Raw genomic sequence first — 17793 nt, forward strand, 5'->3', positions numbered from 1 at the left:
GTTTCTATTCAGTTTAGTTCTGTTTGGACTCTGTTCCTAATTTTTACATGTTACTGTATAACATTTTAGCCTTGTTGTATTACCTGTGACATTTAAATACAGTAATAAATATAGGAAATAGGAAAACCACTTATGTCGCATAAAGCGGGTGCACAATGTTTGAATTTGGTTTGCACAGATTAAGCAATCAAGAGTTCCTCAAGCATATTATGAAATAATTATTTGAATCCTTTTTGAATGCATCACAGGCGTCCATCTTACTCACCCACTCCTTTGCTGTCCTAATCTGATCCACTTGCATTTTAAATTGCAAACAGCAGGCACATATTCTCACCCGCAAAGCAGATGAGGTCCTCTTCAAAATGCAGGTCAAGTTCTGATGTCATAATAAGGGCCAATCTATCATGCCATAAGGCCATATGACACAGGAGCAGAATTAGGGGCGTCATTCTCCGACCCCCCGCCGGGCCGGGACCCCCCGCTCAATTCTCCGGCCCGGACGGGCCGAAGTCCCGCCCAGAAATTGCCTGTCCCGCCGGCGTAAATTAAACCTGGTATTTACCGGCGGGACCAGGCGGCGTGGGCGGGCTCCGGGGTCCTGGGGGGGGGGGGGGGGGGCGCGGGGCGATCTGACCCCGGGGGGGTGCCCCCACGGTGGCCTGGCCCGCGATTGGGGCCCACCGATCCGCGGGCGGGCCTGTGCCGTGGGGGCACTCTTTCCCTTCCGCCTCCGCCACGGCCTCCACCATGGCGGAGGCGGAAGTGACTCTCCCCACTGCGCATGCGCGGGAAACTGTCAGCGGTTGCTGACGCTCCCACGCATGCGCCGCATTCCCGCGCCAGCTGGCGGGGCGGAAATCCCTCCGGCGTTGGCCTAGCCCCTCAATGTTGGGGCTCAGCCCCCAAAGATGCGGAGCATTCCGCACCTTTGGGGCGGCGCGATGCCCGTTTGATTGGCGCCGATTTGGGCGCCAGTCGGCGGACATCGCGCCGTTGGGGGAGAATTTCGCCCCAGATGTGGTCCTTCTTTTTGGGTAAAGAGGACCAGCTGGGCTCTGTGGGCCATGGGGGGAATCCTAGTGCTATGCATTTTTTACACCCTAGCCCCAGTGCTACCTAACCCTGCCTCTCCTCCCTGCCCACAGTGTGGATTCCAATAAACTTCCCTCGCAACAGAACTCATTCCCATGGGTCCTTCAAGGAGGCTTCCTGCTGTTTGGCCTTCTTGCCATACACAATGTCATTTCTGCTCATGAGTTCAGCAGTGATTCCCGATGGATTCAGGCAGGAGTCTGACCTTACATATATAAATCAGGCCTGCGATCTAAAATCTTTAGTCCTCAATATGCAAACTAGTCATTTGTCCTCTCCCCTGGCCCAAAGAATGAATTAAAATCAATACTGCAACGTATGAAATAAACATCTAATGGTTGTGAACTGATTTAATTATATTAATCAAATTTGACTCGGCCACATCAACCTTCACTGTGCCTCACTTTCTTCTGTCAATTGCTTACTATTTCAAAATGACCCTGGAGGATAAGGACAATCCTAGAGTTAACTTCTCCATGGCCAAAACATCCTTAAGCTTCCATTTCATGTCTCCATACTCACATCCAATTTAAAAAGAAAGAAATCAAGGATTTTTTTTGTCTCTAAGATTGAGACTATTTCTGCAGCTGCTTCTATTGAGTCTTCCTCATTATTTGTAGACATCCTGGGTGCGATTCTCTGAGCCCCGCGCCGGGTCGGAGAATCGCCGCAACATCGCCTCGACGCCGGCGTGCGGTTCTCCGAGGTGCGGGGAATCGGCGCCATTTGCGCCGGCGCGTTTGGCGCAGCCCCGGCCGCTGGAATCCGCGGGCCGGCCTCTCCCCCCCCCGGGCCTACGTCCCTACGTGGCCGGCCCCTGATCAGCAACCCCATGTTGGGTCGGGGCCGGCGCGCGTAAGAAGTTCACCGCGCATGCACAGGAAGGCGCGGCCCAATTGCGCATGCGCGGGTTGGCGCAGCGCCCATTTGGCGCCGCGTAAGGAGGTTGGAGCGGCGTGAACCGCTCCAGCACCGTGCTGGCCCCCTGTGGGGGACAGAATAGGTCGTGCCCGGGCCCTGTTCACGCCGTCGTGAAACGCAACGGCGTTCACGACGGCGCGAACACTTGGCCTCAATATCGGAGAATCGCGCCCCCTTAGTGACAAATTGATTCCACACAATCCAACTATCATTTCAACCCATCAATCCTCTTTAACTACGGTCCCATGTCTTACCTCACTTCCCTCTGGTGGTCCTAATCCTATTTATCTGGACATATCCTGTGAACCTTGTCTCGTCCCTTTCCTGTAAACCCACCACAGAATTCTGCCAAAGTTCTGCCCTTGTTCCAATCACGTTCCTCATCTATCTGCTGCTTTTCTCAGGCAATGGAATCAACGTCCATGTGTATGCTGACCATACCAGCTCCACCTTTCCATCACTTCAGCTGACCCAAAAACCACAATCTGTTTTCCGAATGCCTGTGTGAGATTGAATCTTGAATGACTTGAAACTTTCTCTAGCTGAAGACTAGTTAAATGTACAGCAATTTAGTTTTTAATTGTATTCAGGTGGTGGGCATTAAATTAAGAATTACTTGGGCTCATACATTATATATATATAGATATATAAAGAAGCTGACTGAAACTGGTGGTTGGGTTTGGAAGCATGTGTTTGTAAAGTGTAGCTCTGTAAATAAAGGTTTGTAAAGTGTGGAAAGATTTTGTTCCAGTTCTATACTTCACTACCTGTCTTCCTGGAATAGAACAAGGGAGACCAATTCATCCATGGTTTATAGTATTTATGACACTGGCTCTCTCTTCCTCTCAGGCCTTTCATTCAGGATCAATAAGACAGCCTGTAATTTTAGTGTCTGCTGGACACTAAGTTGAGCTTTAAATCACATATTCTCTCAATCTCTAATGCAGTTTTGCTTCACCTCAAAAACTTTAGCTGGGATTCTCCGAAATCCCGGGCAAGTGTTGACGGCGGCATCAAAACCGGCACGAGCGACGCCGGCGTCAACGGGCCACCAGGCCCAGTCATTCTCCCCTTCTTCGGGGGCTAGAACAGCGTTTGAATGCTGTGCGTTGCTCCGGCGCTAAAAGCCGGCCCTACACGGCCGGCGCCGGGCCGCGCATGCGTGCCATGGCCGTCTCCGCGCCGGCCCCCAGGCAACATGGCGGAGCCCTACAGGGGCCCGGCGTAGAGGAACATAGGCCCCCCCCGGAATGAGTGTGCCCACCGGACGGTAGCCGCCGATCGCGGGCCTGGCCACCGTGGAGCACCCCCCCCCCCCGGAGTTGGCTCCCCCCGCCCCCCCACCAGGACGGCCCCCGCAGCTAGAATGCCGAGGTTCCGCAGGGTAGGACCGTATGTAAATCATGCCGGCGGGACTCGGCGTTGACCGCGCTGGCGCATTTGGCACCGACGGTGGCCCGGCGTCGGAGTGGCGTGGCGGGATTCGCACCCCCCCCCCCCCCCCCCCCCCCCCCCACCCCGGCTCGGAGAATCCCAGCCCAGGTTTGCAGAAGTAGCAAACTGCAGTGTTGACTTTGGCAAGGTTAGCGCTGAAAATGACCAGCAGGAGGTTATTGGTACTGACATTGGTTTCAATGCCTGTAGGTTTCTGTCAGCATAGTTGCTGTACAACTAATTCAATGAAAGAGGGTTAACATATATCAGTCCAGACAAACAGTATGTGATTCTAACATTCAGTCAAGGTGGCAAGTCATTACATATTAAAGTTGGTTGTCCCAACCAAACAAAGAAGTATTCAAGTGCCCTTGGGCCTTTGATAAGAATTGGATACTGACAGTCTTCTGACTGAAGATGTTGTATAATGAGTCACCATGACTGTGTTATCAGTGCAGCATGTTATCTTAACAAAGTTTGCACATGTTAACAGTTACAATGTTTGAATATTGCTGAAAAGAGAGACACTTGCTGAAACATTTTGCATTGCGCACATCAGGATCAGCACAAGGGCCGGGATTCTCCAATCCCGCGGCCAGGTTCTGACGCCGGCGTGAAAAGCAGCGGCAGCCAATCCGGCGTCAACGGTCCCCGATAATCAGGAATTCTCGGCTTCCTAGGGGGCTAGGTCGGAGCCGGAGTGGTCCCCGCAGCTCCAGCCGGCGCGGAACGGCCAGCGCAAGTTCACGCAAGCGTGCTACGGCCAGGTTGATTCCGCCCATGCGCAGAACGGCCGGCCTGATTCCGCGCATGCTCATGTGTTCCTGTCTCCGCACTGGCCCCCGGGCAATATGGCGGAGCCTTACAGGGGCCCGGCGCGGAGGAACATAGGCCCCCCACAGAAATGGCCCACCTGCCGATCGGTAGGCCCCAATCATGGGGCAGGCCACCATGGGGGCCCTCACCCGGGGTCGGATCCCCCGCCCCCCCCTCCAGGACCGCCCCCGCAGACACACCTTCCAGGTCCCGCTGTGTGAGACCTGAGTAACCCACGCCGATGGGACTCGGCCAAACACGGCAGGCACTTGGCCCATCGAGGCCCGGAGAATCGCCGGGGGGCCGCTTTCAACGGCCCCCGACCGGCACGGTGGCGATCCCACGGGCGCCCAAAAATTGGCGAGCCAGCTTCAGGGTGGCGCGGCCCGATTCTCGCGCCCCCCGGGCATTCTCCGACTTAGCGCCGGGTTGGAGAATCCGGCCAAGAATGCCAAATTTCAAACATTCACAGCAGTTTTTAAAGTACAGGAGAAAAGAGGTACTGATTGGTTAGCAAGTTGACCCTGATTGGTCAAGGCAATGCCATGGCAAAAGCAATGGGGAACTATAACCTCACCGTGCTTTCAGATAATTCAGAAAATGACAAACATTCACACCCAGCGACCTGTTCTCTGCAAGCAAATTGGATTTGTTTATTGTCACGTGTACCGAGGTACAGTGAAAAGTATTTTTCTGCGAGCAGCTCAACAGATCATTAAGTACATGAGAAGAAAAGGGAATAAAAGAAAATACATAACAGGGCAACACAACATATACAATGTAGCCACATAAGCACTGGCATCGGATGAAGCATACAGGGTGTAGTGTTAATGAAGTCAGTCCATAAGAGGGTCATTTAGGAGTCTGGTGACAGTGGGGAAGAAGCTGTTTTTGAGTCTGTTCGTGCGTGTTCTCAGACTTCTGTATCTCCTGCCTGATGGAAGATGTTGGAAGAGTGAGTAAGCCAGGTGGGAGGGATCTTTGATTATACTGCCCGCTTTCCCCAGGCAGCGGGAGGTGTAGATGGAGTCAATGGATGGAAGGCAGGTTCGTGTGATGGACTGGGCGGTGTTCATGACTCTCTGAAGTTTCTTGCGGTCCTGGGCCGAGCAGTTGCCATACCAGGCTGTGATGCAGCCCGATAGGATGCTTTCTATGGTGCATCTGTAAAAGTTGGTAAGAGTCAATGTGGACATGCCGAATTTCCTTAGTTTCCTGAGGAAGTATAGGCGCTGTTGTGCTTTCTTGGCGGTAGCGTCGACATGGGTGGACCAGGACAGATGTTTGGAGATGTGCACCCCTAGGACTTTGAAACTGCTAACCATCTCCACCTCGGCCCCGTTGATGCTGACAGGGGTGTGTACAGTACTTTGCTTCCTGAAGTCAATTACCAGCTCTTTAGTTTTGCTGGCATTGAGGGAGAGATTGTTGTCGCTACACCACTCCACTACGTTCTCTATCTCCCTCCTGTATTCGGACTCATCGTTATTCGAGATCCGGCCCACTAAATGGAAAACGTTCAAGCCTTGGGCCTTTCTTGATATTTCTCTGCCCTCGGATAGTTTAGTAACTTGTTAAACAGATAGTCACCACCAGTGAGCAAAGTAAGACTCCACACTGTCATGCCCCACTAGAGGGTGGAGCATCCTGGTCACGTACCTGTTTCAGATAGTCCTCACCCGGGCAACAAACACTTGTATTTATATCAGTTAAATTATTAGAAAACCACAATTGTTTGTCCCAGAAACATCCCGGAGTTTTCACTGTTGGACATCATTTCCTGTCCTTACTACTGGAGGTTCTTTGAGGATAAACTGAAATTGGAAAATCGAGACAGTGTGTGAATAGAGGGCACTTTGATTGGCTACCTGCTGCTGACAGACAGGTAGGCATCACCACACCGACAGGCCATTCCCTAGAACTAAGCTGGAGGCAGGGGCAAGCTGGCAAATTGCCATGGTTGCCAGTAGCAAGATATGCTGGCTCGTCTGTCTCCGAACCCTCACTCCTCCTGGCACTGTCAGGCACTGGCCCCTGGCATAACACGGACACTCCCACAGCACTGCCTCCTGGCACTGTCCCAAGGCACTACCTGGGAAATGCACTCTAGTGCTGCTTGGGCAGTGTCGGGGAAGTGCCATGGAGCAGTGCCAGGTGGCAGTGCCCAGGGGCAGTGCCTCTGCAGTGTTCATGTCATGCCAGGGTAGTTCCCTAGCAGTGCGTGGGTAGTGCCTGAGCTTGACCCTCTCCCCCCTGAACAATGTCCACACCTCAGCTCTTCTGGGTGGCCTTGGGTGACCAGAGATAATTCATGCCGTTGGCCCTCACATCGATGTGAATGGACTTTCCTCCGGGAGGATCATTCAGGCACATAGGCCTGATAATGTAAATGTATGAAAATGATGTTACCAATGTTGAATGTTGGGAATTCCACTGGCGGGGTCGAGGACAATTACATCACATTTTTATGTCATCCTGAATCACGATTTGGGCATCGTGCGAAGTTTTCCGTTCCTGTTGCTGATGTCACCTGACGAAAATAGGAGCAGAAAATCCCCCCATAGGAGCAGGAGTAGTTAATAATATCATGGATGAACTGCAGTTGTTTCCTAATTGCTCTCTGATCTGGTGTATGAGGGAATCCAGATGAAGTAATTCACATCTGAATTTGGTAATGATAAGCGACTTGAGAATACTCAAGGATGCAAATTGAGATAGAACAGGCAAATGAAAACTAGTTTCAAGAGTCAATCGCAAGAGGAGGCATGCATGTAGTGTGCCACCCATAAAAGGAGGTATTAAAAGTTTTGGTATCATATCGGAGCATAAACCTGGCTAGGGAAGAGTCATGTCCAGCCTCTGCAATGTAGCAGTCAGTCAAGTAAACAGAATGCTGACCTACAAAGCCAACACATCAGACATGTGCCTGGATCTTCCACAAAGTAGCAATCATCATCGAGTTGCTACCCAATTTGAACTTCTCAATGCCCCAATGGTGCTCTACATTTCAGGCCAAGCTTTCCAAGCTGGGCCTCTTCAGTAATGCAGAGCGTAGAGTCCCATGAGAAGCTTCATCACAGTGGAGAAGATGGGGAAGACAAACCACACCTTTTTACAGCATCAGCTGCTGTGCGGCAAGTTTAAATGTGCAATGTCAATGTTAAGGAGTGGGTGAGTGGATCAATATTAATGAAAGGGCGAGTGGATCAATGTTGGTGAGTGGGTGAGTGGATCAATGTTGGTGAGTGGGTGAGTGGATCAATGTTAGTGAGTGGGTGAGTGGATCAATGTTGGTGAGTGGGTCAGTGGATAAATGTTGGTGAGTGGGTGAGTGGATCAATGTTAGTGAGTGGGTGAGTGGATCAATGTTAGTGAGTGGGTGAGTGGATCAATGTTGGTGAGTGGGTGAGTGGATCAATGTTAGTGAGTGGGTGAGTGGATCAATGTTAGTGAGTGGGTGAGTGGATCAATGTTGGTGAGTGGGTGAGTGGATCAATGTTAGTGAGTGGGTGAGTGGATCAATGTTAGTGAGTGGGTCAGTGGATCAATGTTAGTGAGTGGGTGAGTGGATCAATGTTGGTGAGTGGGTGAGTGGATCAATGTTAATGAGTGGGTGAGTGGATCAATGTTAGTGAGTGGGTGAGTGGATCAATGTTGGTGAGTGGGTGAGTGGATCAATGTTAGTGAGTGGGTGAGTGGATCAATGTTAGTGAGTGGGTGAGTGGAATAATGTTAGTGAGTGGGTGAGTGGATCAATGTTAGTGAGTGGGTGAGTGGATCAATGTTGGTGAGTGGGTGAGTGGATCAATGTTAGTGAGTGGGTGAGTGGATCAATGTTAGTGAGTGGGTGAGTGGATCAATGTTGGTGAGTGGGTGAGTGGATCAATGTTAGTGAGTGGGTGAGTGGATCAATGTTAGTGAGTGGGTCAGTGGATCAATGTTAGTGAGTGGGTGAGTGGATCAATGTTGGTGAGTGGGTGAGTGGATCAATGTTAATGAGTGGGTGAGTGGATCAATGTTAGTGAGTGGGTGAGTGGATCAATGTTAGTGAGTGGGTCAGTGGATCAATGTTAGTGAGTGGGTGAGTGGATCAATGTTGGTGAGTGGGTGAGTGGATCAATGTTAATGAGTGGGTGAGTGGATCAATGTTAGTGAGTGGGTGAGTGGATCAATGTTGGTGAGTGGGTGAGTGGATCAATGTTAGTGAGTGGGTGAGTGGATCAATGTTAGTGAGTGGGTGAGTGGAATAATGTTAGTGAGTGGGTGAGTGGATCAATGTTAGTGAGTGGGTGAGTGGATCAATGTTAGTGAGTGGGTCAGTGGATCAATGTTAGTGAGTGGGTGAGTGGATCAATGTTAGTGAGTGGGTGAGTGGATCAATGTTAGTGAGTGGGTGAGTGGATCAATGTTAGTGAGTGGGTGAGTGGATCAATGTTGGTGAGTGGATCAATGTTAGTGAGTGGGTGAGTGGATCAATGTTAGTGAGTGGGTGAGTGGATCAATGTTAGTGAGTGGGTGAGTGGATCAATGTTAGTGAGTGGGTGAGTGGATCAATGTTAGTGAGTGGGTGAGTGGATCAATGTTAGTGAGTGGGTGAGTGGATCAATGTTAGTGAGTGGGTGAGTGGATCAATGTTGGTGAGTGGGTGAGTGGATCAATGTTAATGAGTGGGTGAGTGGATCAATGTTAGTGAGTGGGTGAGTGGATCAATGTTAGTGAGTGGGTGAGTGGATCAATGTTAGTGAGTGGGTGAGTGGATCAATGTTAGTGAGTGGGTGAGTGGATCAATGTTAGTGAGTGGGTGAGTGGATCAATGTTAGTGAGTGGGTGAGTGGATCAATGTTAATGAGTGGGTGAGTGGATCAATGTTAGTGAGTGGGTGAGTGGATCAATGTTAGTGAGTGGGTGAGTGGATCAATGTTAATGAGTGGGTGAGTGGATCAATGTTAGTGAGTGGGTGAGTGGATCAATGTTAATGAGTGGGTGAGTGGATCAATGTTAGTGAGTGGGTGAGTGGATCGATATTAGTGAGTGGGTGAGTGGATCGATATTCGTGAGTCGGTGAGTGGATTGATATTAATGAGTGGGTGAGTAGATCGATATTAGTGGGTGGGTGAGTGGATCATATTAGTGAGTCGGTGAGTGGATTGATAGTAATGAGTGGGTGAGTAGATCGATATTAGTGGGTGGGTGAGTGGATCAATGTTCGTGAGTGGGTGAGTGGATCGATATTAGTGAGTCGGTGAGTGGATCATATTAGTGAGTCGGTGAGTGGATTGATAGTAATGAGTGGGTGAGTAGATCGATATTAGTGGGTGGGTGAGTGGATCAATGTTCGTGAGTGGGTGAGTGGATCGATATTAGTGAGTCGGTGAGTGGATTGATATTAATGAGTGGGTGAGTAGATCGATATTAGTGGGTGGGTGAGTGGATCATATTAGTGAGTGAGTGAGTGGATCGATATTCGTGAGTCGGTGAGTGGATTGATATTAATGAGTGGGTGAGTAGATCGATATTAGTGGGTGGGTGAGTGGATCATATTAGTGAGTCGGTGAGTGGATTGATATTAATGAGTGGGTGAGTAGATCGATATTAGTGGGTGGGTGAGTGGATCAATGTTAGTGAGTGGGTGAGTGGATCGATATTAGTGAGTCGGTGAGTGGATTTATATTAATGAGTGGGCGAGTCGATCAATATTAGTGGGTGGGTGAGTGGATCATATTAGTGAGTGGGTGAGTGGATCATATTAGTGAGTGGGTGTAGATGAATGTTAGTGAGTGGATGAATGGATCATATTAGTGAGTGGGTGAAGATGAATGTTAGTGAGTGGATAAGTGAATGAATGGGCAGGGCAGGTGGGCGGGTGATTAAGTGGTTTGGGTGGATGAGGTAAGTGGGTAGGGGGCAGGTGGGTGAAGAGGCAATGGAATGGTGGCAGGTGGTTGAGGTAGCAGGTCAGTCGAGTGACCGGAAGATCTGGGCCATAATTCTGAAGGTGCATATTCTGGTGAGTTTTCTACTGAATACTGTGTTCAGTTTGGTTCAATAATTTTGGGACAGGAAGACAACACAAGTGCAAAATGGGGTCTTACATCACATTATATGCAGCATTTATTCCTGAGTATAATGGGCTGGATTCTCTGTTGCCCGATGGCAAAATCATGATCGGCGAACAGGTGGAAAATCAGTTCCGATGCCGGAATCGTAGCTGGTGGCGGTTTGACACCGGTTTACGATTCTCCACCCCCTCCAGACCAGTGTCATCGTGATGCATGCTGCGCGCAATCGCAAAGCTGTTGGCGCCTCATCGATGGGCCGATTTCTCGATGGTGCGGGACACGTGTGGTCTGAGCCAGTCTGCCATCTGTAGACTGTGTCCAGCGCCGCCACGCTTGGCCGTGATCCGTGCTACTGGCCCCGAGGGGTGTCTGCTAGGGCTGGGGGGACTGGTGTGGGGTGGGTGGGGGGCCAGGGGCTGGCCAACGGGTGGACTGTGGGGTCGCGGTTTGCTGGGTTAAGTTATGCGCACGGCCGGCGCATGTTGTACTTGTACGGTGTGACCGGTGCAGGTCATCAGCTGTGCGCAAGCACGGCCTGAGACCTGGCCATTCTCCACCCGTTTTTGGCGCGATCTGCGGGCATTTCACGTGCTGCCAATGCTAGCCCCACACCGGTAGCGGAATCAGTGGGGGGTTCGCGCCAATTTGCCAGTCATGAAACACCATGGGTCCCACGCCGGCGTCGGCACGTAGCCGCAGAAATGGGGAATTCCACCCAATGTCTGTACACACTCTAACAAAAAAATGCTTACAATGATTTATTATAGCTCTTGGTCCTCAGAATGAATGTTACCAGTGGGTTTCTGGAATAAGTATTAATATGAAAATGATCATTCAAAATCACTCAAGGTGCACTATGTAGACGTTAAATTATTTTGCAAACTTGGATTATACACATTTCATATTGAGGCTAAAACCACATTATATAATCAATCGGGCAAGGTTAAATCCAGTTCAGCTTCTCATAAACCCTTCCCTGTTAGTAATTTAAATGAAGCAGCAAAGCTAAATCAGTAAAAAGTCTGTTTATGTTGCAACATCTGCTCGAATTTGCAATATGTAAGACAAGCTCATCAAATGATCTATCAAATTGTTTAGTACATACCTTTTGCCATGCAGTGCAGGGCTTTTCTATTGCGACTGATTTTCCTCCAGAACACAATTGTTAAAAAGGCGACTATGTGTTCAAGTATGTTATGCCACATTCAAAAGTTGCTAATCTTGTTCTGAGGTCAGATTGTTCTCTCTGCTTGCCTGTGCTATGATAGCCTCCTGTTAGTTTATGCATTTGCACTGCTCCCGAACAGAACATTTGCAATTGTTCAGGGTGTAATGAACTACCTTTCCATTCTGTACAATTAACCACATCAATCTCATATGCATGTCATGCACGGCAATGGAATCTGATTAAAGATATATTTATGAATGTACAAAATGTGAAAAGACCAGGGGCGGGATTCTCCGACCCCCCCCGACAGGTCAGAGAATCGGCGGTGGCTGGCATGAATCCCGCACCCGCCGATTGCTGAATTCTCCGGCACCGGATATTCGGCGGGGGCAGGAATCGCGCCGCGCCGGTCGGCGGGCCCCCCCGGCGATTCTCCGGCACGCAATGGGCTGAAGTCTCGCTGCTGGAATGCCTGTCCCGCCGGCAAGAATCAAACCACCTCTCTTACCGGGACCTGGCGGCGCGGGCGGACTCCAGGGTCCTGTGGGGGGGCACGGGGCGATCTGGCCCCGGGGGGTGCCCCCACGGTGGCCTGGCCCGCGATCGGGGCCCACCGATTGGCGGGCGGGCCTGTGCCGTGGGGGCACTCTTTTCCCTCCGCCTCGGCCACAGCCTTCACCATGGCCGACGCGGAAGAGACACCCCCCCTGCGCATGCGCGGACTCGCGCTGGCCAACAGAATCCTTTCGGCCCCGGCTGGCGTGCGCCAAAGGCCTTCCACACCAGCCGGGGGAGCAGAAACCACTCCGGCGCGGGCCTCGCCCCTCAAGGCCCCTACAGGTGCGGATCTCCGCACCTTTGGGGCGGCCCGTCGCCGGAGTGGTTCACGCCACTCCATCCCGCTGGGACCCCCCGCCCCGCCGGGTAGGGGAGAATCCCGCCCCAGGAAACTGGAAAACTAGGAAAGAATTTTAAAGTCACATGACATGATCCGCTATTTTAATCTACTTTGGGTTAAGAGTTGCTCGGTTGTATTTATTTAAGGCTGAACTTACACTGCATGTATATAACATGGTAACCACGATGTGGAGATGCCGGCATTGGACTGGGGTGGGCACAGTAAGAATTCTTACAACACCAGGTTAAAGTCCAACAGGTTTGTTTCAAATCACTAGCTTTCGGAGCGTAGATCCTTCATCAGGTGAATGTCATGGTTGTCATAGATGTTTACAGCATGGGTCGGAGTGGATGGGCATGGAACACCATTGCCGCAGCCGACAAGGCATCCATGCAGCTGCGCACACCGCTAACAGCCCATTTTGAACATAGTGCCACGGGTCGTATAGTTGTTCCCCCAGGGCACCCACCTAGGTGCCCTCTGACCCCAGCCGACCTGTCAGCTGCATGGGCGCACTCCAGCACAACCAGTGTCATCTTGTTGGCTGGAATGACTGTGTGTGGGGAGTGTAATGTGTATGTGCGGCTGCAGCTTGTCAGCAAGTGTCAATCGCAGACTCAGCACATCCAGCACCATTTTTCATTGGAATTGATTGTGTTCCACGTGGCACCCGTGCTAGCCCCTTAAAATAGTAGCGGAATTGATCCAGGTTCAGCGCCAGTTTTTTTGTCATGAAAGTCCAGTCCACGAATTCTGCATTGGTGTTAACACTTAGCAGAAATGGAGAATCCCTCCCCAGATAGCATCATTCAGATCCCTACAACACTTTAACCTGCAGCACCAATGTTAACTCCTGATGCCAGTATCTTCAGGGAAATGCAATGAGAAACAATTGAATTTTATGGCCCATTGTGAAGGGGGCAGGGCCGCAAATGTGGGGAGCCGTTCAAAAGCCCATTGAGTTGGCAGGTCTGGAAAATTCCACCCAAAGTGCAAAGATAAGATCAGAATGATACAGCACAGAAAGAAGTCATTTGGACCATCATGCTTGTGCTGGATCTTTAAAGAGCTACTGACTTAGCCCCACCCCCTTCTTTCCCCCATTGCCCTGAACATGACTTAATTTCAAGTGCACGGAGTGGTAGTGGATGGAAAGTTTTCCACGTGGAGGTTGGTGACCAGTGGTGTCTCGCAGGGATCTGTTCTGGAACCTCTGCTCTTTGTGGTTTTGATAAAAGACTTGGATGAGGAAGTGGAAAGGTGGGTTAGTTAGTTTGCCAATGACACGAAGGTTGGTGGAGTTGTAGATAGTGTTGAGGGCTGTTGCAGGTTACAAAAGGACATTGACAGGATGCAGAGCTGGGCTGAGAAGTGGCAGATGGAGTTCAACCTAGACAAATGTGAAGTGATTCATTTTGTAAGGTCGAATTTGAGTGCTGAATACAGGGCTAAAAGCATGATTCTTGGAAGTGTGGAGGAACAGAGGGATCTTGGGGTCCACGTACATAGATCCCTCAAAGTTGCAACCCAGGTTGATAGGGTTGTTAAGAAGGCGTATGGTATGTTGTCTTTTATTAACAGGGGGATTGAGTTTAAGAGCCGCGAGGTTTTGCTGCAGCTTTATAAAACCATACTTGGAATATTGTGTCCAGTTCTGGTCGCCTCATTAGAGGGAGGATGTGAATGCTTTGAAGAGGGTGCAGAGGAGATTTACCAGGATGCTGCCTGGACTGGAGGGCATGTCTTATGAAAAAAGATTGAGGGAGCTAGGGCTTTTCTCACTGGAGCGAAGAAGGAAGAGAGGCACTTGATAGAGGTGTACAAGGTGATGAGAGGCATGTATAGAGTGGATAGCCAGAGACTTTTACCCAGGGCGGAAATGGCTGGTTCTGACCTTCCTGCCAATTGAAAGAGTTTCTCCTCATTTACTATAAGAATCTCATTTTAAGCATGTGAATCTCTTCTTAACATTCTCTACACTAAGCAGAATAATCCCACTTTCCCTAATCTCTCCACATAACTAACATTCCTCATACCTGGTATCATTCTAGTAAATCAACTCTCCATCCCCTTGAAGACCTTGGCAATCTTCCAGAATTACTCACAGCTAACCATTGTTTAAGGAGGTTTAACATCACTTCCCTACTTCTGTCTTTGATTTCTCTATTTATAAAGCCAAGCATCCCTTCTGGGTTTTTAAAAAAGCTTTATGAACTCGACCTGTTGCCTTTAAAGTTTAGTGTATTAACAGGTCTCTCTATTACTGCGCTTCCTGTAAAATTGCACAATTTAGTTTGCATTGTCTCTTCTAATTTTCTTGTGTGCAGGGCCACATTTAAAAAACAATTTTATCACTGGCTGGGCCAGTATTTATTGCCACATCCTAATTTCTCTTGAGAAGGTGGTGGTGCCTTTTTGAACCACTGTAATTCAGGTGGTTTGGGAACATCAACTGTGCTGTTAGCAAGGGAGTTCCAGGATTTTGACCCAGCGATAGTGAAGGAAAGGCGATATATTTCCACGTCAGGATGGTGAGTGTCTTGGAGCGGGCCTTCCAGGTGGTACTCCCATGTGCCTGTTGCCTTTGTTCTTCTAATGGGTTGAGGTCGTGGGTTTGGAAGGTGTTGCCTAAGGAGCCTTGTGAATTCCTGCAGTGCATCTTGTAAATGGTACACCCAGCTGCCAATGTGAGTCTGTGGAAGGAGTGGATTTTGAAGATGGGTGCCTATGAAGTGGGCTGCTTTGTCCTGGATGATGTTAAGCTACTTAAGTGTTGCTGGAGCTGCACTCATCCACACAAGTGGAGAGTATTCCATCACACTCCTGACTTGTGCCTTGTAGATGGTGGACAGGCTCTGGGGGGGTCAAAAGGTGAGTTACTCTCCACAGAATTCCGAGCCTCTGACCAATTCTTGTAACTACAGCATTTATATGGTTGGTCCAGTTCCGTTTCTGGTCGCTGTTAACCCTCAGGATGTTTCTAGCAGGAGATTCAGTGAAGGCAATTCCATTGAATGTCAAGGTGAGATGGTTGGATTACCTCAGTTGGAGATGGTCATTTCCTGGCACTTATGTGGCACGAATGTTACTGGCGACATACCAGCCAAAACCTGAATGTTGTGCATGTCTTACTGTATATGGACATGGACTGCTTCAGTACCTGAGGAGTCGTGAATGATGCTAAACTTTGTGCAATCATCAGCGAACATCCCCACTTCTGACCTTACAATGGAGGGAAAGAGGAAGAAGCAGCTGAAAATGATCGGATTTAGGATGCTATCCTGAGGAGTTCCTGCTGTGATCTCCTGGGATTGAAATGTTTGACCTCCAACACCCACTGCCATCTTCCTTTGTGCCAGGGGAGAGTTTACCTCCTGATTCCCATTGACTTCAGAATTGCTCCGGTTCCTTGATGCCACACTTGGTTGAATACTGTGCTGCTATCAAGGGCAGTCACTCTTATCTCATCTCTGGAGTTTAGCTCTTTTGTCGACGTTTGGACTAAATCTGTAATGATGCCAGGAGCTGAGTGACCCTGGTGGATTACAAACTGAGCATCAGTGAGCAGGTTAATGCTGTGTAAGTGATAGCACTGTTGCTGAAACTTTCCATCATTTTGCTGATGATTGAGAGCAGACTGATTGTCCAGACCAACTAATTGGCAAGGTTGGATTTATCCTACATTTTATCAACAGGACATATTTGGGCAGTTTTCTGCATAGTCAGATAGATGCATGTGTTGCAGTTGTATGGGAACAGCTTGGCTAAGGGTGCAACTAGCACAATTGTTCAGGACTATTTCTGGAATGTTGTCAGGCCTCATAGTCTTTAAAGTATCCAGTGCCTTCAGCCTTGATATCATGTGGAGTAAATCAAATTGGCTGGAGGCTGGCATCTGTGATTCTGGGGACCACAGGGGGAGGCCATGATAGATCATCCACTCAACACTTCTGGCTGAAGATGGTTGCAAATGCTTCAGCCTTGTATTTTGCACAGATGTTCCGGATTTCCTCATCATCACTGTCCTGCTAGTTGTTTAATTGTCCACAACCATTCATGACTCGATTTGGATGGACTTCAGAGCTTCAATCTGAAGTAATGTATTGTGCACAGTTTTGGTCTCCTTATTTAAGGATGCGATAGCGGGAGTTCCAAAAAGGCTCACTCGACTCATACCTGGGATAGAATCATAGAACCCCGACAATGCAGCAGGAGGCCATTTGGCCCATGGTCTACACCGGCCCTCTGAATGAGCACTCTACCTAGGTCCACTCCCTCGCCCCATACCTGCAACCCCAAGCATTGACCATGGAAGTCAATTATAGAGGTGGAGGTTATCATTTGAGAAAAGGTTGGACAGGTTGGGTCTGTAGCCATCAGAATTTAGAAGATTGAGAGGTGATCTTACAGATATATAAGATCCTGGGTGGCAATGTGGATGCTGAAAGGATATTTCCCCCTTGTGGGAGTATCTAGAACTAGGGGACACAGTTTAATTAAAAGAGGTCTCACATTAAGACAGAGATGAGAAGAATATTTTTCTCTCAGCGGGTGGTGAATCTTTAGAACTTCCTTCCCCATAGAGCGCTGGAGGCAGGATCAATGAATATTTTTAAGTAAGTTGGTTGATTCTTGACTAACAAGGGAGTCAAAGGTTACTGGGGCTAGGCAGATTGTGGAGTTGAGGCCACAATCTGATCGGCCATGATCTTATTGAATGGCGGAGTAGGCTCGAGGGAGTGGGCCTCGGTAGTGAGCAATTCACCCAGTGCTATTCCTGCTCCTACTTCATATGTTTGTCTGTTCATGTGATGGTCACCCCACCACCCACCCTCCAACTTAACACTGGGGTCTTAGTGTAACTTTGAACTAAAATACTCTCCAATTTGGTTCCTCCGATGAAACAGCAGAAAGGGTAGTTAGTGACATCAGCAAGACTGGCCTCCTGTCCTTATCCAGGGGCTGGTTTAGCACAGGGCTAAATCGCTGGCTTTGAAAGCAGACCAAGGCAGGCCAGCAGCAGGGTTCAATTCCCGTACCAGCCTCCCCGAACAGGCGCTGGAATGTGGCGACTAGGGGCTTTTCACAGTAACCTCATTTGGAGCCTACTTGTGACAATTAGTGATTTTCATTTTATCCCTTTGCAAAGTCTGAGGATGTCTACTTCTCACCTCTACCAAACAGCTGGCTGAGAAACAGCGACTGCATCAAAAGCACAATTTTCAGGCCAGATGCAGGGCTTCAAATTAAACTGAATACTGCAGTGGGGGCAGGCCTGGAATTTTTATTGCCAGGAGTGGTGATAGTTACTGGGTGTCAGGGACACCTGGTGGGCAAATGATTTTGATTGAATGTTATAAATGTTTAGACAACTTTAACTTTACATCCACTTGATGACTGTTTCC

The 17793-nt window shown here is 49.4% G+C and overlaps 1 protein-coding gene across 1 annotated transcript in view; it reads right to left on the reverse strand.

Annotated features, from left to right (window-relative positions):
- The window catches only part of apbb1ip (amyloid beta (A4) precursor protein-binding, family B, member 1 interacting protein), a 256190-nt gene that overhangs the window by 163975 nt on the left and 74422 nt on the right, over positions 1 to 17793 (reverse strand). The gene's annotated exons all lie outside the window — the stretch shown is intronic.

This window comes from Scyliorhinus torazame, chromosome 6 (assembly GCF_047496885.1).
Source record: "Scyliorhinus torazame isolate Kashiwa2021f chromosome 6, sScyTor2.1, whole genome shotgun sequence".
NCBI lineage: Eukaryota > Metazoa > Chordata > Chondrichthyes > Carcharhiniformes > Scyliorhinidae > Scyliorhinus > Scyliorhinus torazame.